Genomic DNA, 20,939 nt, shown 5'->3' with positions numbered 1-20,939 from the left:
AAAGAAACACAACAAATAAAGAAAACTTTTACAAATATTTATTTATTTGGTTGTGCTGGGTCTTAGTTGCAGCAGGCGGGCTCCTTAGTTGTGGCATGGAGATTCTTAGTTGCGGCATGCGTGTGGGATCTCGTTTCCTGAGCAGGGATCGAACCCAGGCCCCCTGCATTGGGAGCATGGAGTCTTATCCACGGCGCCACCAGGAAAGTCCCAAGAGAACATTTTAAATCTTACAGTACAGTACCTTGGCAAGTACAGCAGCGCAGCACAACAGCTGGCACACAGGGGCTGGCATCGAGGGAACAGGCAAGAAGAGGTACTGACTGGAGTGGGGAGAGGAGGTGGGAGATGGCAGAGCTGAAGGGTCGTCAGCAGTAGGAGACGGAGGGCGAGCTGCAATGTCACTCTCGCCTGACGTTGGTGGCACAGGTTCTGGTTCCTTGCTGGATTCAATGCTATCTACCCCCTTGAAAACACGATCCAGTGATGTCTGGGTAGTAGCACATTCGCATCTTTGGAAGTTCGCAACTTGAAGGTTCGTGTGTAGGGGACTTACGTACTTGAGAATTGGAAAGTGGAATTTCACCACAGGTGACTTCTGTTGTCGGACCGCCTGGGTCTGCCTCGGGGCCCCTCCCCCTAATGGCTGTGTGATCTCGGGCATGTTACATGGCCTCTCTGTGCCTTGGCTTCCTCTTCTGAAAGACGGGAAATAATAGTAGTACTAATCTCACAGGGTTGATTGAGTCTCTGAGCTTCCGTTTCCTCATCTGTAAAACGGACAAAATAATTGACCCTCATCAGAGAGTTGGAGAACTAAATGCCGAGCATGGCAAGTGCTTGGCCCAGAGCCCAGCGTGGACTGAGTGTTCTGACGGTGTACCGTTCGTCTTGGTCCCTTCACTCACCCACCGGGCACCCTTGGGCTGGTCACTTAGCTTCCCTGGGACTCAGGTCCTCCATTGCTGCAGGAGGGGTGGCCCAGGTGCATACACGTGTCAGGGTGTGGGGTGTGTCCCTCTGGCCGCAGAATGGACAGTGAATAACTCTGAGTGAAGCAGAGTCATTAGGGTTACACTAAGAGAAAGTCTCGTCTTGGGACCAGGTCCCTGCACCTTCAGTCCTGCTTTTTAGGGAAGCAGGAGCTGCCAGATGGTGAAGGTCAGACCTGCGGGGTGTGGTCTGCCCTTGAGCTCCCATCTTCCACCCGATGATGAAGTTCCCCCTCCTCCGCAAATGTCCAGCTGAAGGAGTCACCAAGGGCACAAGGGCATCTGGGCTGGGGCTGTCTGGAAGTCGCCACGACCCTGCCATGTGGGCGGATCTCACCAACCAGAAGGCGGAAGTACTGGAGGCCAAGAGGGGGCTTGAAGGGAGCAGGAGCCCTGGGCCTTGTGTGGCCCCGATTTTAATAATTACCGCTTGGGTGGAGGTCTGTAGTTGGAGGTGGGGCAGGAGAGGGAGGGGAGGGAGCTTGGGTCTGTAGTGTGGTGTTGGGCCACGGTGAGGCCAGCCAGGAGCACGTGCCCCGCCCTTGCCGTGGACACCTGGCTGCACCGCATGGAAATCTGTTTCATTTGTTCGTTGATTAAGCAATAATTGCCGCGTGCTGTGGTGCGCTGGGCGCTGTCCCCGGTGCTGGGGATACAGGGCTGACCCTGTCCTCGTGGAGCTCACATTCTGGTGTGAGAAACAGACAACAGACAGATAACCGTATGCTAGAATTCCAGGTGGTGACGCGGCCAGGAGGGGGTGTGAGGGGCAGGGTCGGGTGACACGGGGATGATGATGCTTCCCTCACAGGACAGTTTGGAGGAAATGCACGTGAACTGGCACACGGTGGGTGCCGATTACATGACAGCTTGGTGCCGCGGGACTGGGGTGCCAGCAGCTGTGCTGGGCTCCCAGGGGAGCTGTCCTTTCAGCACCAGCAGATCTCAGTTCATTGCCCCGTGCCTGGACTGTAAACCTAAGCTGACAGATGTGCAGGGAGACTTAGGAAGTGGCAATTGTCCAGAGACCCCACGCCCGCAGCAGTGCAGGCACGCACCTTCAGATTCATCCAGACACAGCGCCCCCCCCCCCGGGTTTGTCCTAAGTCCCCGTCTCAAGCAGGGGAGAGTCCGGCAGGCCCCGTGTCATTGATCGCCCTTCCGCAGCCAGACTGCAAGCTGCTTGGAGCAGGCGTGGGCTGGGGGCTGTTCAGACACCCTGTGTCCCCTGAGGGGCCAGCGTGGTCTGGCATGTGGTGGGCATGCCTGACTTGTCCACTGGTTGGGCACCCACAGTTGGTTAGGTGGTTCACTGATTCATTCAGAAACCTTGGTGAGGGACTTCCCTGGTGGTGCAGTGGTTAAGAATCCACCTGCAAATACAGGGGAAGCAGGTTCGAGCCCTGGTCCGGGAATATCCCACTTGCTGTGGAGCAACTAAGCCCGTGTGACACAACTACTGAGCCTGCGCTCTAGAGCCCGCGAGCCACAACTGCTGAGCCTGTGTGCCACAACTACTGAAGCCCGTGTGCCTAGAGCCCGTGCTTTGCAACAAGAGAAGCCACCGCAATGAGAAGGCTGCACACTGCAACGAAGGGTAGCCCCCGCTCACCGCAGCTAGAGAAAGCCCGCATGCGGCAATGAAGACCCAATGCAGCCAAAAATGAATAAATTAATAAATTAATAAATTAATAAACCAACAACAACCTTGTTGAGAGCCAGGGCTGGGGCACCAAAATGAGTCCTATGCAAAGCTTACCCCCTCCCCTCCAGAAGCTCATCGTTTAGGGGAGGACTCGGTCTGCTAATAATATGTGAACAAGTGCATAATTGAGATATTGATAAATATGCTGGAAATGTCAGTATGGTTTCTGCTTGAATGCCTGGGTAAGAAAGGGTTTGAGGGTGACATTGACACTTTCAGTTATAAGTAACGAAGCCTCAGTTTGAACTGGCTTAAAGCAAAGAGAGAGAAGGAGAAAGAGGAGGAAGGGGCAGTGGGGGAGTGAAAAGAAGAGAAAAAAGGTTGGTACTCAGAAGTGAAAAGCATGTGCGTTCAGGTACAGCTGGATCCAGGGTCTCAAAGACGACCAGGCTGCCTCTCTCCATCTCTGGGCTCTGTTTCCTCTGGTGGCTCCATTCTCTGCACCGCCCACAGTGCTTACAAATGGAGGGTTTCCTGCGGAATCCTTCGGAATCACCATGGCCCTGGAGTCGAGTGTTCTTGTCCTGGCTTGGATCTCATGCCCATTCTCGGACCTGCTGCTGAGGTCGGGGGAAAGGCTATGCCAGAGCTAGGTCACAGCCTCTCTTTTGGAGCTTGGAGACGAGGAGTCAGGCATGACTTGGGGTCGAGGTGGGGTGCAGCTCCACCTGAGCCTGATGGAGTGCTAGCGGGGAAGGGACGGCCCCAGACGGAAGTGGGGCCATTGACTGCATGAGGGATAGATGCTAGACAGGCAGAAGCCACCCGCACCCACCGTAGGGCAGGAGAGGCTGCAGAGAGGTTGGGGCATTTGGGTGGACCCTTCAGGATGAATAGTTCTCCAGGGAGGCAGAGGAGGTGATGGAGGGGGAGGCCATTCCTGGAAGAGGGCAGAGCATGGAGGGGAAGGTTCAGGGACACCAGGGGAGAGTTGGTGAGGCTGGCCCTCAGGCCATGGGGTGGGGAGGCTGCCAGCTCTGGTCCCCAAGACCCTGGGGTGCGCCCAGCAGCTGGCCTTTCTCCAGTGGGCTCCATGGCACCGTTGAGGCTGATTTATGCTGAGAGTGTCATGACTTGGGTTCCGGAAGGGGAAGAATTCAAGGGAGGGAGGCTACTTCAGAGACTGCTGTGGCGATGAAAGTGGGGAGCTTCCTGGGATTCCCAAGGGACTGGGCTGCCGGAGCTTACTGGGGAGGGCTGCTCATCTCATTTCCTGGCTACAGGCGGGTTGCTCGCCCATATGCCCCTTTACCCCAAAGCCTTGAGTGCGTATTTCCTCAGTCCCAGGGTACTCGCTTATGGAATGAGGTTAAAAAATGAAATCTAACCTTAAAAAGGAAGGGCATTCTTTCCTTTTAACATTTACTTATTTATTTTATTTTTGGCTGCATTGGGTCTTCGTTGCTGCGCACGGGCTTTCTCTAGTGGTGAGCGGGGGCTGCTCTTCGTTGCGGTGCGCGGGCTTCTCATTGCGGTGGCTTCTCTTGTTGCGGAGCACGGGCTCTAGGTGCACGGGCTTCAGTAGTTGTGGCACGTGGGCTCAGTAGTTGTGGCACGCCAGCTCAGTAACTGTGGCGCACGGGCTTAGTTGCTCCGCGGCATGTGGGATCTTCCCGGACCAGGGCTCGAACCTGTGTCCCCTGCATGGGCAGGCGGATTCTTAACCGCTGCGCCACCAGGGAGGTCTCGGGAAGGGCATTCTGATACAGGCTGTAACATGAATGAACCTTGAGGACGTTACGCTAGTGAGCATAACAAAGAAAATGCTATTACTGCCTTCTGCTAATAAGCTAACAAACAAAAGGACAAACCTTGTGTCATTCCATTTACATGAGGTCCCTGGAGTCAATTTCATGGAGGCGGATGGCAGGGTCTGGGGGAGGGGGCTGGGGAGTCAGAGTTTAATGGGGACAGAGCCTCAGCTGGGGGAGATGGAAAGGTTCTGGAGATGGAATGTGGTGATGTTTGCACAGCAGCGTGAATGTGCTTAATGCCACAAAAAGACACCCTTAAAAATGGTTAAAATGGTAAATTTTATGTTATGAGTATTTTACCACAATTAGAAAATTTATGAAAAATAAAAGCTAGTTGAAAATGGTGGGCTTGGGACTTCCCTGGTGGCTCAGTGGTTAGGAATCCTCCTGGCCATGCAGGAGACACGGGTTCGAGCCCTGGTCCAGGAAGATCCCACATGCCACGGAGCAGCTAAGCCCATGCGCCACAACTGCTGAGTCTGCGCTCTAGAGCCCACGACCCACAGCTACTGAGCCCGTGCGCCTAGAGCTCGTGCTCTGCAACAAGAGAAGCCACAGCAATGAGAGGCCTGCGCACCACAATAAAGAGTAGCCCCTGCTCTCCGCAGCTAGAGAAAGCCCGCGCACAGCAACGAAGACCCAAGCAGCCAGAAATAGATAAATAAATTAATTAATTAAAAAAAAGAAAATGGTGACATAAGCAGGTCATTTATTCAGTGTAAGAGGAAACAAAAATATAAAGGAACGTTAGCATTGATGCAGTCTTACTTAATAAGTGTCCTGCAGACTTTACCGGTTGCCGTATCACTGTTTCAGTGGCCGCTTGCCGGCAGCAGGATGACCGTCCTGTCACTGTGGTGTTTTAACCTTGACCCTTGGTTCAGTTGGTATCCACCACGTTGCTCTCTGTAAAGTTACCATTCCTTTTGGTGATGAAGAGCATTGCGGGAAGGGGAGTGTTTTGAGATCATGCAAATATTGCATTCCTCCCATTATGAAAACTTCCATTCAAAAAGTAGAGAGACTAGTATAATGTAATAACCTCATAGCCTAACAATGACTAACAATTTCTAATTAACATTTATGACCGTTTTGCCACACTTGCTTCCTCTCTTTGCTTTTTCTCTGCCGACAGTTGAAGACAAATCCCAGATGATGTGTCAGTCCACGTCTCTAACTGGTGAGGATTAATTCTTCCGTAACCACCAGACCCCATCACACCTGACGACATGGGCAAAACTTCCTAGCGCTGTCGAGCGCTTGCTATGTGGCTGGCGTGGCTGAGGAACTGAATTGTGCATTTTATTTAGTTTTAGTGAGTTTCCATTGACTTAGCCGCGTATGGCCGGTGACTGCCAGGGTACCCTGCACAGCTGCAGAGCCTTGTCACACTCGGGGTGACGACCTTGGCAAGAGAGGCAAGAAACCTCGCACTGCATCTCCCCAGGAGGCAGGAGACATCTGACTGTCCCATTTCTGGTGATGCTGAGGTTGATCTTGGGGCCAAGAAAGTGATGCTGGGTTCCCCGGATTTGACCACCCTGTCGCTCAGCAGCCTCTCACCAGCCTTCTCCGCATCCGTTGGTTACCCTTGTCTGAATCAATGATTTCATTAGTGGTTATAGTTTTGTGATTTTCAGGAGCCGCTCTTAAGGAAAGAGATCGTCCCCCCCAAGCACCTCTGCACTTGGTGGACCAAAGTGGTGGGATCTTCATTATTATCTAAGACAAAACCAGGGGGTTCATTTCTTACAAAGAAAGGCCTTGGGGGAAGGAATGGGTCAGTCCCTGCTCGTAGTGGAGGCATTCTTAGCATGTGCGGACGGTATTTCAGGGTTGTGTGCGCAACGTATGAGCGTGTGGGTGCGTGTGCGTGCACCTGCGTGCATTCTGCTCCAGAAACGTGTGCATCTCGGGGGGAATCTGTTTCTACCTGAAGGCAGCTGCCTTGCTGCCTGCTCACGGGAGTCCGGGTCACGGGAGGTGGAGTTGGGCTGGAGCCCAGCTCTGGGGGACCCCAGGGCCCGCTGCTTGGGAATTGGGCTCAAACCTGCCCTGTGATGGTACCCTGGACGCTCGGCCACGGGCAGGGCTGGGCTGTGCCAGGCTGTGTGTGGCGCTGTGTCGGCGGGGATGGGACGTTCCCAGGCCTCTTGCACGTTCCACGAGCCCTCGAGCGGCCCCTCCTTTCACGGGGAATAGTACTGGCGTGGAGAGAATGATTTCCCGTGAGAGGATCCGCCATCGCAGCGTGCCCTGTCGTGCCGGCGGGCGGAGGGAACGGCTCATCTGTTGGCGCGTGGTCGCCCTCGTCTCTGGAGTTAGAGCTGCTTTGGGCTCCGTACGGCGAGCCAAGGGCTGAAGGTCCCTTGGGAGCGGTGGGGGTGGGTAGGGGGAGGTATTTGCTGAGTTTCTTAAAGTTCCTCCTGATGGATTCGGGTTCGGGGCGTGTCTCCTAGAAGGCGTGTTCCGGGTGTGGCCCCTGTGGGATGAGGAAGGTGGTTGTAACCCCATCCTGGCCTCAGGGAGGGGAAAGCTGCAGATCCCCTAAATCCCCCTGGTTTAGGGGGTCGTGGGTGGACGGGACAGTGGCCCGTCCCTTTCAGAGGCGGTGGAAGCCGGCGGGTGTGCGTGAGCCTTGCAAACTGTGAAGTGCTGTGCAGATGAGCCTCCTGGGGTCAGCAGCGGCCTCAGCTGGGACTGGGATCGTTCAGAGGCAATATTGTTTCTTGCCCAGAGCGCTTGTGGCTGGTACCTTCGGGGTTTTACTCGTAGCTGCCGAGAATCTACCTTCGTGTGGGTTTCCCCAGAATCAGACCCGGGGACGAGGATGCAGGGACAAGGGGTGTATCTGGGAGCTGACCCCAAGATACGGCAATAGGGGAGTGCGGAAGTGAGCACAGGGCAGGGCACGCAGCCGCTAAAGGGTTTGTAAGAAGCGGTTGCACTGTAGGCACTCGGAGCTTAATTAGTTCTGCTTGGGAGACACGGGGGGACGTGGCTTGGAGTCGTCTCCGCTGAGGGCAGGGGAGCGGGGCATCCGTCAGCTCCCCCCGCGTCACTGGTGGAGGCTGATTTCTCGGAGCGCTAGCTCCCAGGCTCCTGCAGCTGCAGCACAGATCCCCCAGGTCAGAGCTCTCGGGCTTGGGGTCTGCACGCCGGGGAGGGGGATGGGCATTCACAGCACGGAGGCAGTGGGTCGACCACCGGGCTTGCATCAGCCCCTGGTTACAAAGATTGTGGAGATGGAGGCCCACCCTGGGCTTCTGGGTTCCCATGGCATCTCCTCATCTTGTTATCTTCTGGAAGCTTCCTGGTGAGGCAGGCAGGATGGGGTGGCCCCTGCTTCAGAGGCGTGGACCCTCATTATGCCAGAGGGGAAGAGATTCCCCAGGGAGCCCTGGGGAGGGTGCAGGGCTAAGGGTGTCTGGCCCCAGCTGTGTTGGGTCAGTACCACCAGGCACGCACCCCCAGGGGGCGCCATTCACGTGGAATGCCACGTGTTCTCTGCTCCCGACCTGCCAGAGACCCTGGCCCTTTCCCCTCCTTCCTTGGCTTCCCCTCCTGTTCCCCTCCTGTCTCCCCTCTGGGATTTTGATCTCACCACAATTCTGAGCTGGCCCCAGCCCATGGACTGTTTCTCTCCGACTCTGTTTCCCAAAGACGGAGCCAAGATGCTGTCTGCCGTCCAGGAGGAGCTGTGAATTCATGAATGGACACAAAGAAGTAGCCCGGGACCAAGCTGGAGAAAGGAAGAGGCTCAGAGGGCCCGGGGCCAGCTCTGCCCTGGGCTGCCCTTGCTTCTGTGGGACGGACAGACTCCCGCTTTGTCTCCTGGACAAATCTCTTTAGTCCTCTGTCCTGGGGCTTCAGGGCTGCCACTGCCAGGCACTGGCCCAGCCCGGAAGGGTCGGCCGCAGCGGTTTTCCTGAGCCTGGGCTCATTTGGGAGAGCGGGCCTGCTTCTCTCTGGGGGCTGTGCACCCCAGGCTGGCCCAGGCCAGAAGGGGAGGGAGAAATTGCAGAAGCTCTGAGCCTGGCCTGGCTGCTCCGGACTGCAAGCCGGGGAGCAGGACGGCAGAGGAGCATCTGGGGTGCACTCGGCTTGGAGGGAGGCCCAGGTGGTGGGGACAGGGCAGGTGGTCAGCGAGCTTGGGCCGTGCCTGGGGCTGCCCATAGGGGCCCCGGGGGGGGGTGTCGGAAGCACACCTTTTACAGACCCCTCCCAGACCTGGCTGGTAGGGGCCTGGGGCTACTCCATCTTTTCGCCTTTTATCTAAGTGTAATTACAGGAAAGTGTGTGCCTTTCCGTTATGGCTGGGAAACCGAACACACTCCTGGCACCAGCACCCACAGCAAATCACTCAGTGTCGCAAGTTGCCAGGAACCCCGTCACGCCCCCTGGTCACTGCCTCCCCGCTTCCAAGGGTAACCACTGTCCTGGCTTTTATCCTCAAAGACTCCTGGTGCCGGTTCTTGAAGTTTATAGAAATGGAGTCAGAGAGCCTGTCCTGTTTGGCACCATGACTGCGATGCACCCTTGTCTCTGAGTGCAGGGCGTTCGCCGCTTCTCTCTGCAGTCTGGTTCCATGTGGGACCCTCCGCAGTGTGTTTGCATCCTGCCCTGGACGGGCAGTTGGGTGGTTACCGGAACTCTCTTTGGGAACAGCCTCTCCCCTCTCGCAACTCGAATGCTGTAGGTTGGGGAACGTTTGGTCTCGAATATTGATTTCAGACACAGACCTGCATATTTAAAACGTTTTGTTTTATTAGATTTTAACAAAATTATTGAAGTAGTAAATGAACATTGTAGCCAGTGAGGCAGCCCAGAAATAGAAAGAAAAGAAATAATATTTCCCCCCTTCTCCCCAGGCTCTCCAGTGGGGTTTCCATTCATACCTCCTGCTTTTCTAAAGCAGCAAACTGGCCCTGCCCCTGGAATCGTGTGACCTTGAGTGGCCAGGGTCCTGGCTGGATTAACCCATGTCTCTGGAGTCTGTCTATTCCAAAAATTCTGAAGGTTTTAAAAGACTGGAACTGTTCCCAACTTGTTACCTCGAGTCTAAACAACTTCGTAAATGCTCGGAGATGATTGATCATAAGGTTGTTTGCTGAGCGTCACCTGTTGTGTGCAGGCTCTGCCTTGGGTCCAGGAAGATGAAGCGGAATCAGGGCCAGTCCCCTGGTTTGCAGTCTCGGGGCCGAGGCAGACCCAGAGCACCCAAATATGTATAATTGTGCTACAGTAGGGGTCGCACGGGCAGCTCTGGGCGTCCAAAGGGGAGAGCCACTCTCTCTGCCTAGGAATGCTCCAGGAAGAGAAAAGAGGGAAGGAGATTCCAAACAGGCAACTTAAGCAGTGGCGTTGAGGTGAGAGAAGGCAGTTTACAACCCAGCCTGGATGGGGTGTGAAGGTAGGGATCAAGGAAGAATTTTCAGGGGAAGGGCCTTTTGACCTGGACTCTGAAGGCTGAATAGGAGTTTACCACCTGGAGAAGAGGGAAAGGGGCTTTTATGTAGAAGGAACAATATGTGGAAGGCCCAGAGGCGTGATGACTGTGGGCCACAGGGAGAGCTTTCCTGGGGTGAGGAGAAACTGAAGGGAGTGAGTCAGGGATAGGAAACAAAGGAAGCAGATCCCCCTGGAACACAGGGTCTTTTAGCCCATGCAGAAGCTGCCTGGCATTTCTGTTCTTGGCCTTGGCACAGGCGTTTATGCTCTGGGTCCGCCAGGGCTTTGCCTTGGTCATTGGGATCTGGGAGTCTTGGTGTGGACTGTCCAGCATGGGAGGGATTGACAAAGCCAGGGTTCAGGGGGACTGGGGTCACGGATAACTTGTGGCCAGGGCTGCTCTAACCACTGGCCAATGAGGTGTGGGTTTCAGGAGCTGGGAAAGGGCCCTGTCCCTTCTCTTCCTTCGCCTCCAGCTCCACAGCCATTCCTCCATCCTGGAGAGGATGGTCAGATACTTTACACTACAACGTGAAAGACTAATGGCAGAACCTTTCCTATCAGAACCATGGACAGGGCTGAAACGGGAAGTGAGTGGACGGTCTCAACAAGGAGTCAGAAGGTCTGGGTTGCCATCTTAGCTGCACCACTTCTAACTAGTGGCTTCACTTCTCCGAATCCCTGTATAAAATGACAAGCATCATCTCGGCTCTGCTCAGTTTCCAGCGTCCTTGTGAGGCTCCGAGAGGAGGAGGGAGTGAAAGCATTTGGGTAACTCTTACACCAGGGAATGGCTGCCTCTCGCCTGCCTGGTACCCGTGGCAGACATTGCTAATTCATCATCTAGATTCGTTCATGGCAGACATTGCTAATTCATCATCTAGATTCGTTCGCAGAATCCTTTTAGCACAGCACTCCAGGCAGCCTCTTATCAGTGGACCAGAATTGCCGTGTGAGTTGAAGCCCGTTTGCTGCCCCTGCTGAGCCCGGTGTTCATTTTGTGGTCCTGGGGTCCAGGAACATTCCCGTTGTGTAGCACCTGGCACCATCTGGGGGGGCCCATCATCCCCTCCCTGCTGGGCTCTTCCCCCCAGCCCACTGCTTCTCAGGCTTGCCTGTCCACTGGAATCGCGTGGGAAGTTTAAAAAATACCAATTCCTGGACACCACTCCCCACACCGTGATTCTGTTTTAATTGTCAGGGATGTGGCCTGGGCATTGGGATTTTTCAGATCTCCCCGGTGATTCTTTTTTTTTTTTAATTTTATAAATTTATTTATTTATTCATTTTTGGCTGCGTTGGGTCTTCGTTGCTGCGCACGGGTTTTCTCTAGTTGCGGCGAACGGGGGCTACTCTTTGTTGCGGTGCACGGGCTTCTCATTGCGGTGGCTTCTCTTGTTGCAGAGCACGGGCTCTAGGTGCACTGGCTTCAGTAGTTGTGGCTCGTGGGCTCTAGAGCTCAGGCTCCATAGCTGTGGCGCACGGGCTTAGTTGCTCCGCGGCATGTGAGATCTTCCCCAACCAGGGCTCGAACCCGTGTCCCCCGCATTGGCAGGCGGATTGTTAACCACTGCGCCACCAGGGAAGTCCCTCCCCGGTGATTCTGTGCAGTAACGTTTGCTCTGGCCCCTTTCTCCACCCTGCTAGGTCCTGGGCAGCGCAGGATTCTGGGGCGAGAGTAACGACGGCACAACCTGAAACTCAGCTCGTGTCACTTTTTGCTGACATGTTAACAGAGGGTCTTCGTATGCACACAGCTTTGCCTGTGGCCTGAATTTTTCTTTTTTTTTTTTGTAAACTATACATAACATAAAACTTACTCTTTGAACCATTTTTAAGTGTGCAAATCAGTGGGATTAAGCACGTTCACATTGTTGTGCAACCGTCACCACTATCATCCCCAGAACTTTTTCTTTTTCCCAAACTAAAGCTCTGTCCCCATCGAACACTAACACGCCCTCCCCCTCCCCCAGCCCCTGGCAGCTGCCCTGCTACTTCCTGTCTCTATGACTCTAACTCCTCCAAGGACCTCGTACTAGTGGGATCCTACAGTGTTTGTCTTTTTGTGACTGGCTTATTTCACTCAGCATCATGTCCTCGAGGTTCGTCCATGTCATCGTATGTGTCGGAATTGCATTTCTTTTTAAGGCTGAGTCATATTCCATTGTGTGGACGAACCACATTCTGTTTATCTGCTCAGCTGTCAGCGGACACTTGGGTGACTTCCACCTTTTGGCTGCTGTGAGTAACGCTGCTCTGAAAATGGGTGTGCAAGAATCTCTTCAAATCTCTGCTTCCAGTTCTTTGGTGGGTGTAGAACCAGGCGTGGAATTGCCGGTCATTCTATGTTCAGGTTTTTGAGGAACCTCCATACTGTTTTCCACAGCAGCTGCACCGTTTTACAGTCTTATCAGCGGTGCACAGGGGTTCCCACTTCTCCACATGTGTTTTCTGTTTGTTTCTTTTAAAATAATAGCCACCCTAACGGGTGTGCAGTGATGAGGCCTGATTTTTAAAGCAAAGCTTCTTCTTTCCTTACTTAGACACGTCATAGCATCTCTTCCAGAGGTGATGGAGGAGGCAGAGAGTGATCAACATGTACAGGTGCCTACTGTGCGTGGGGCACTTGGCACATCATGTCTTCTCCTCTGCGAGGCAGGTGTTACTACCTCCCTGGAGCCCAGGTCTCAAGCTTGGACAATCCCGGGCCTAAATCCTGGCTCCATCCTTTCCTAGCTGTCATGTGTTAGGCAGGTGATTTGGTTTTTCAGGACCTCGGTTTTTTCAGCTGTCAAATGGGTTCAATAATAGGATGGAGGATTTATAGTAACAGAATCATCAATTTCAGTCATGTGTCAACACGTGCTGAGTGCTGTGCACAGATTAACCCATTCCATCCTTTTAGAATCCCCCTGGGTGGAGGCTGATAACATCCCCATTGCTCAGATAAGAAAACTGAGGCCCGAAAAACTTGAGTAACTTGTCCCTGGACACGCGGCTGGTAAGGAGTGGAGCTGGGATTGAAGGAGTGGAGACTGGGAGGGTCTTGAAGTTCGTGCCAGAAAAAGCCGAGAAGGGACTTTTAAAGGTGATTCTGGTGTGGACTCAGCAAAAGAGGAGAGTGGTAGAGAAAGCTTTCATCTTCTTGGAGAATTTGTAACAATCGGTAACAGAATGTTAGCAGAAATATGGACCGTAAAGGCCAGTGTGGTGTGATCTCAGGTGGAAATGAGGAGCATGTTACTGGACAATGGAGAGAATATCCTTGGTATAGCGCAGCCGAGAACTTGCCCGAGTTGTGTTCATGTTCCGGGGAAGGTAAGACTTGCGCGTGATGGGATTGGGTGATGCGTTGAGAAGGTTGCCTAAGCCCGGTATTGATGGAGTGGCTTGGTCCTCCCAGCTGCTCACAGTGAGATGCAGGAGGAGAGAAATGAATCGAAGAAGGAATTATCAAGCAAAAAGGAACCGGAATGTAAAGATTTGGAGAATTCTCAGCCTATCTATAGTGTAAAAACGAGCACGTGTTCAGAAGGGAGCATCACGGGTGTGGCCCACAGACCATTCATACAGAGATTAGTGCTGATGCGGACCGTGGGCCGAGTCAGCCTCCCTCTGAAGCCGGGACCAAAGGAATGGAGGAGGGCTGCACACATGTGCTGTTTCCCTGGAAGAGGGAAGGATGATGATGAACGCGGTTTCTAGATCTCAGGACGGGGCTGGCTGCTTCTGGTTCAAAGGGTGGGGCCCTGCCCAGTGTCTCAGAGGTGGGGTGACCTGCCGAGCTGTGGAGGTTATGCTGTCACCCCAGGGGGCCTGGAGGGCGGGGCATCGGATCAAAGAGGACTATTCTTGAACCTTAAGATCTCAAGGAACTTGCCTTGCTACGTTTTGGACTTCATTGGGGCCCATCACCCCTTCCGTCTTTTTGGTATATTTTCTTTTTTTTTTTTTTTGGAATGGGAATGTCTGTATGTCTGTCCTGTGCCTGTCCCACCATTGTATTTTGGAAGCACATAATTTATTTGGTTTCCCAGGCTCACAGCTGGAGAGGAATTTTGCCTCAGGATAAATTGTACCTTGAGTCTCACGCATGTCTGATTTAGATGATGTTTAGATGGGACTTTGAATTTTGGACTTTAGAGGTAATACTGGGTTGAGCTGAGACTTTTGGGCTTGCTGGGATGGAATGAATGCATTTTACATTCAAGAAGTACATAAGTTTGAGGGACCAGTGGTGGCATGCTGTGGACAGAATGTGTTTCCCTAAAATCCGTATGTTGAAGTCCCAACCCCCAATGTGGTGGTATTTGGAAGTGGGGCCTTTGGGAAGTAATTAGGGTTAGATCAGGTCATGAGGGTGGGACCCTCATGATGGGATTAGTGCCCTTACAGGAAGAGGAAGAGACATCAGAGCTATCTTTCCACTTTGTGAGGACACAGCAACAAGGCTGCTGTCTGCACCAGACACTGAATCTGCTGGCACCCTGATCTTGGACTTCTGAGCCTCCAGAACTCTTAGAAATAAATGTATCTCATTTAAGCCACCCAATCTATGGTATCTTGTTATAGCACCCCAAATGACTGACACCTGCACTCATCTCGCCAATCTTCCATCCTCCACCCCATCCTTCCACCCCAACATCCCCCACCCCTGATCCATCCATCCATCCATCCTTCCTTGCTTCCTTCTATCCATCCATCCATCCATCCAGACATCTATCCAACTATCCACTTATTTGTCTAGAAAGCTATTTGCCTGCCTTCTCTCTACTTACCTACCCCACCTACCCATCCATCTAGTGGCACCTTCAGTGAATTGGAAGCATATTGGAAAGTATGGCTGTTGTCCTGTGGCCAATGGGAGAGCCGATGAAAAAGCTTAATTGATCATGAAAAGTAGAAAATAAAGTCATATTATTTTCTGCTTTTCATGATCCGTTAAGAAAGTTCAAATTGTGGGATCTGTAAAACCAAGGTACATCAATGATGTCTTCAGGGAGTTATGGGCATAAGCTTGAAGTTCCCCTGCTGCCAGAAAGCTCGACAGTCGTACTGTACTTGGGTGACGGTAGGAAGACAGCCTACCTCCAGATGTTTTCCTCCGGCGACTTCCTTTATTCTGGGCATCCGTGTGCCAAGTTAAAGGTCAGCGTTCCCAGGGAAAGAGGGGAGAATGGGTGCTGGGAGATGACTGTCCCCCTGCCCCCTCTGGAAAGCTAGAACCTTGGGATATAGGAACTGGTGTTGCTTTGTGACCCCCTGCCGCTTCCCCAGCTCCCACTCCAGCCTCGTGGGTTCCCTCCTAGCCTCGAAACATGCCTCCTCCTTCCAGCCACCAAGCTTTTCCTGATGCCCTTCTGGTTTCCAGAAGTTTCCTCTCTGGTCTTCAGTGCCTCTGACCATCATGTCTCTGGGACGCCCCGCACCCCTTCCTTCTTGCCTTTTCTGGCAACAGTCGTGTGCGATTAAATCTTTATATTGTAAAAGCATTAGCATAATGACAGGAAAAGAATTCCACCCCTAACATTTTATTTTGAAAAATTTCAAACTAACATAGAAAGGTTGCGAGAAAAGTTCAGTGAACATCTAGGTGCCAGTCATTCACTTAGTCACCAGATGTTAACATTTTGCAATGTTGGCTTTGCTGCTTTCTCTTCTTTTTGAACCTTTTGAGGATAAGTTGCAGACATCTGGACACTTCATCCTTAAACACGGCAGCGTGTATTTCCTAAAGCAAAGACGTTCTCCCGTGTAACCGCAGTATTACTTCTCCCGGAAATTCAGCCCTTGATACGGTACTGTGATCTGATAGGCAGTCCACCTTTATCTCCCGTCAACTCCCTTAAAAGAATTTTTAAGAAGAAGAAGTATGTCATCAAAAATGAATTCTACTAAAAAAAAAAAAGAATCCTACTGCCTCACCACAAATCTGTATTTCATTTATGTGTGTTTTCTTCCATCCACAACATAGTTTGACCTTATTATAATCATAACGAATTACAGATTCTCTCTTTCTCGCTTCGTATTATGTGGCAAACATTTCCCATGTCATTAAACAGTTTTTTTCTTTTTTCTTTCAGTTTTCTTTTTTTCCCATTTTTCTTCATGGTACAGTTTTAAAGACTTATTTTCAGTTATGCAAGGAAAATTTGAATATAATCTCATAAAAAGTCAAACAATACAGGTCAAATTATCTTCTACCTCATCCTGGAAATTAAAATATGAGGGAAGTCCTCTGTGACCAGCACCCCCAAATCCACCCATCTCTCCTTTATCTTTCAGGCCTCTTTTTCTGCATTTACCTCTCACCTGTTAAACATTCGGGTTCATTCCTGTTACTAGTTTCTGTCCAGGTCTGTGTAACTTTTAGTCACAGGCCAGTTTAGCATCTTGGGTTTTTAATGAACCTACCTCAGTGCTTCTCAGCCTGGGAATTTTATTTATTTTTAAATGTTTATTTATTTATTTGGCCGCTCCGGGTCTTAGTTTCGGCACACGGGATCTCTGTTGTGGCATGCGGACTCTCAGCTGCCGCATGCGGGATCTAGTTCCCTGACCAGGGATGGAACCTGGGCCCCCTGCATTGGGAGCTCAGAGCCTTAGCCACTGGACCACCAGGGAAGTCCCACCCTGGGAGCTTTAGAAATATCCCTGCCTGGGTTCCAGCCCCAGAGATTGCAGCCTCTCTGGTCTGGGGTATAGCCTGGGCATTGGCATAGTTAAAAGCTTCCCAAGTGATTCGTTTTCTTAGCTTTTAAAAGCATCGAGGTAGAATTGACACGACATACAACGAACCGTTTAAAAGTGAACAGTTCAGTGGCATGCATACATTCACAGGGCTGTACAACCAACATCTCCATCACCCCCAAAGGACCCCCTGTACCCATTAAACAGTTTCTCCCCCTGCCCCCAGCCCTTGGTAACCACTGACCTGCTGTCTGTCTCTATGGATTTGCCTGGCTGGATATTTCATATAAATGGGGCCATGCAATGTGGAACCTTCTGTGTCTGGCTTTTTCCGCTGAGCGTCGTGTGTTTGAGGTTTACCCTCATTGTAGCAGGTGTGATGGCTGAATAATATTCTGTTGTGTGGCTGGACTGCGTTTTGTTTATCCACCCATCCCTTTCCCGGATGATTCTTAACGTGTGGCCAAGACTGAGAAACGCTGGTCTGACCTCTTCTCTTCAGATTGGAATAATAGTAACTACTTTGCAAGGATGTTGTGGGCTTTAATGGGGCGCTCTTTGTGAAGTACCAGGATGGGTCCAGTAAGAAAACGGTGCCTGGGCTCCGTAGGGGAGCTCCCCAGGGAGAGGGGAAAAGAACATTTATTCTCCGAGCACCGCTGTATGTCAAACATCCCCGTATGGGCTCTTGAACCGTATCATTTCATGGTACCTGCAGGCTAGGTACTATTATCTCCTTTAACACACAAGGAAGTTGCAGCCCAGAGACGTTAAGACATTTCCCCTATGTCACACAGCAGCTAAGTGATCATACAGGGACTTTCCACCCAGCTGTGCGTGGCTCCGAAGCCCTGCCCTCTCCAGCTCAGGGTGGAAGGCAACCTTCGGTCCTTGTCTCCCTGCCAGCTCAGTTTGGGAGCCCTCCACGTGGAGTTGCCCTCCCTACCCCCATCAAATGCAGTGGCCACGTGGTTATCTAAGTGGCAAGGGTTGGCCACAGAATGGGGATTCTGTTCTCCAGAAAGCAGGCCGAAGGCCCATTTCCCTCTTTTCGTTGAACCAGCGGCAGTTTGCTAGAAATGTCGACTCTTTGAAATTTCCCACAATCTTGAAGGCTGCCTAGCTGACTGCCAGCTCTGTTCCAGATAGTCTAAACGTTATCTCTGAATTGCAGCTGTTCAAAATGACTCCCTTGTCCCTCTGCTGGGCAACGGATAAACAAGTCATTACACATCCTTACGATGGAATAGTTCTCAACGATAAAAAGGAAGGAACCATTGACCCAGGCAACAGCATGGATGAATCTCACCTGCCTTAAGCTGAGTGAGAAAAGCCAAACTCAAAAGGCTGTGCTGGGGCGGGGGGGTGGGGGGAAGCCTGGAAGGGTTGAGATGACAGCCAAGAATAGTAATGTTAGGCGGGTTCATCATTTTCTTCTCACAGAAAACAAGAGCTAATAACTAAGTCCCTGTTCGGCATTCAAAGCACAGTTTCTTTTCACCTAAGAATACACTTGATTTTATGCAATCAGTTCTCTTTAGACATTAAAAAAAAGGTCTGTAGAGCTTCTATATGATCCCGTTTATATGATGTTCTGGAAAGGGCAAAGCTATGAGGACAGAGAACAGAGCAGTGGTTACTGGGCTGCGGGGAGGGTTAGGGTACCAGGGGGCAGGAGGGCAAATGGGGGGGCAGTGATGGACCTTTTATTTATCTTGATTATGGTGGCAATTATACAACTCTCTCCATTTGTCAAAACTCATAAAAATGTGTAGCAAAAGGGGAAATTTTACTGAATATAAATTAAAAGGAAAATTAAAAACGTAAACAGTGAATTAATTGTCCTCTTCAAACGCCTGTCTAGAGGTTTAGGAAGAAAGAAATTAGGCTACAAGGAGTGAAAGAAAAAGTTCTCCTTTCTTGAGGGCTGTGGGAACTCTGTTTCTTGGGCGTTTGCCCCTGGCCCTGGGGCCCTGGCCCCCGACCCCTGTCTCTCTCTCTCTCTCTCTCTCTCATTCAATAGCTGCAGTGCTGGGTGAGAGACAAGGAAAGTTTTGTGGAACCCAGAAATAAATAAATAACTGCCCATCCAGGTCGCCACGGCAACCATGACGTCACCCTCAGATCCGAGGGGCTGGTACCACGGGTGGCTTGTTGCTGTTTGTTAAAGGAGCAGGGGAGAGGGCAGCCCAGTAACAGGTGGAGGAGACTTGGTTTCCCGCTGGGAAGAAAGGCGTCCATTGCACCCCCTTCACGGTTGGCCTCAGACCCCCACCCCCCCAGCCCTAGTGGAGGGAGCGTAAATTAGCACCGCCTCTTTGGGGGGCTTTTGGGCAGAATCTATCAAAGCTAACACTGTGTGTACCTGTGTTAGTGTCTCCGGGGTTGTGGTAACAAACGAACACACACTTAGCGGCTTAAAATGACGGAAATCTGGTCCCTCTCCATTCTGGAGGCCGGAAGTCCGAAGTCAAGATGTCTGCAGGGTTGGTTCCTCCTGGAGACTTGAGGGAGAGTCTGCTCCAGGCCTCCCTCCCAGCTCCTGGCGGCTGCCAGCATCCGTGGCCTGAAGCTGCATCACTCCAGTCTCTGCCGTTTGTTTTCATTCTGTGTCTCTCCTCTTCTTATAAGGACACCTGTCATATTGGATTAGGGGCTCAGCCCCGCGCTCCAGTATGACCTCATCTTAACTAATTACATCTGCAACGACTCTTTTCAAATAAGTCCCACATTCTCGGGTCCTCGGGGCTAGGACTTCAGCATAGGAATTTTGGGAGGACACAGTTCAACCCATAACCCTATTTTTGTTGTTATTGTATTTGCTTTATTGGCATAGATCCAGCATACAGAAGGTACTCAAGAAATGCTAAGTGGACGGCCCCTAGCACGGACACAGCATACAGTGGGCACTCCATAAATGCTCTGTGCACTGTACTGCATGGTGCCCTTTGTTCTGAACCATACACCCAGTTCTCATTTGTGTAGGTCTTTATAGTAATGATCCGGTTCCTGGGGTGTGGGGGGAAGTTTTATTTGTGTTTTAGTGGAGTTTAACCCCAGCTGGTGGTTGATTCTTGGCAAAGTCCAAGGTGAACTGTCCACTTACCTGACTCTGAGCCGGCGTGGTCCTGCCTGCCGCCCGAGAGCCAGGTGTTTGCAGATCTCATCTCCCCCACCGCCAGCCTGACCTGAAGACCCCTGCAGAGAGTTTGGTCAGCCAGGTGTGGCCATGTCCCATCCCACCTGGGTGATGTCACTTCCTAACTCTGCCCTGGAGCTTCCCCTCCATAAACCCGGCATGGTGGTGACTCTGTGGCTCCATGGTAGCCTGCAGGGACCAGGAGCTCCCGTGAGGATCAGGTGAGAGAATGGGGCGGAGGCAGTGGATGGGGCTTGGAAGATTCCAAGACACCAGGGCATCAGGAATGCTTATTGTTGGGACTTCCCTGGTAGTCCAGTGGTTAGGACTCCATGCTTCCACTGCAAGGGGCATGGGTTCGATCCCTGGTCTGGGAACAAAGTTCCCTCAGGCTGCATGGTGCAGCCAGAAAAGAAAAAAAAAGTTAAGAAAAAAAAGGAATGTTCATTGTCAAGATAGAGTCACGTGGCCGTTCCACACGTCTCCGCCCAGCGGAAATGAATGCATATGTTCACTACAGTGAACGCTCGTGGCAGAGTTACCATAACAGCTCCAGGCTGGAACGTCCGCCTCCAGGAGATGGGATAGATAACTTGTGGTCCCCTCACCGGGTGGAATACTCTACTGCAACGAAAACAGCCAGTTACTGAGGCTGGCAAAAGTCATGCTGAGCCCAAGGAGCTAGACCCAGAGGGTGTGTGCTGTGTGATCCCACTGATGGGAAGTTCAAGAATAGGCAAAACTAGTCTATGGTGGCAGTGTCAGAGGGGGGTGTCCTTGGCGGGCAGTACCCCTGGGAAGGGGTATAAAGGTGAAATGGAGCAGGACGCTATGGTCCTTGCCCCTCCCCCCGCAATGTCCTCCGCCTGCCTTTTGTCTGTGGAAAAAATTTAGCCAAAGAATAAGTTTAATCAGAGAAGTGAGAAAATGCAGTAACAGAGGAACACAGTCAAAGGAGACCAAATAATAATAGTTCAGTCATTAAGCAAAGTCAAGGACCTTTAGTTCCTCCTCAAGGGCTAGAGATAATATTCTGAGCCATATCCCGTGAGCTGTCTTATAGGTACTGAAACACCACCAGGTGGAAGAAGTTAGCTACATGATGACCAGGCTGTAGCCGTGACATAAGCTGCCACAATTCCAAGAATTGGCCCAAAGAAATGGAAACAAACCGACCCTGGAACTGAAGATTAACTGTACCTAAAATA

General features: G+C 51.8%; 1 protein-coding gene across 2 annotated transcripts in view; it reads left to right on the top strand.

Moving 5' to 3' along the window:
- The window catches only part of MMD2 (monocyte to macrophage differentiation associated 2), a gene marked incomplete at both ends in the record, with an annotated part of 48,781 nt that overhangs the window by 11,033 nt on the left and 16,809 nt on the right, over positions 1–20,939 (top strand). The window lies entirely within an intron of this gene.

The sequence above is a fragment of the Grampus griseus genome (assembly GCF_964374135.1).
Source record: "Grampus griseus genome assembly, chromosome: 14".
In the NCBI taxonomy this organism is placed as follows: domain Eukaryota; kingdom Metazoa; phylum Chordata; class Mammalia; order Artiodactyla; family Delphinidae; genus Grampus; species Grampus griseus.
Note: the sequence above shows the minus strand (reverse complement) of the source record. Positions and strands in the feature narration are given on the sequence as shown.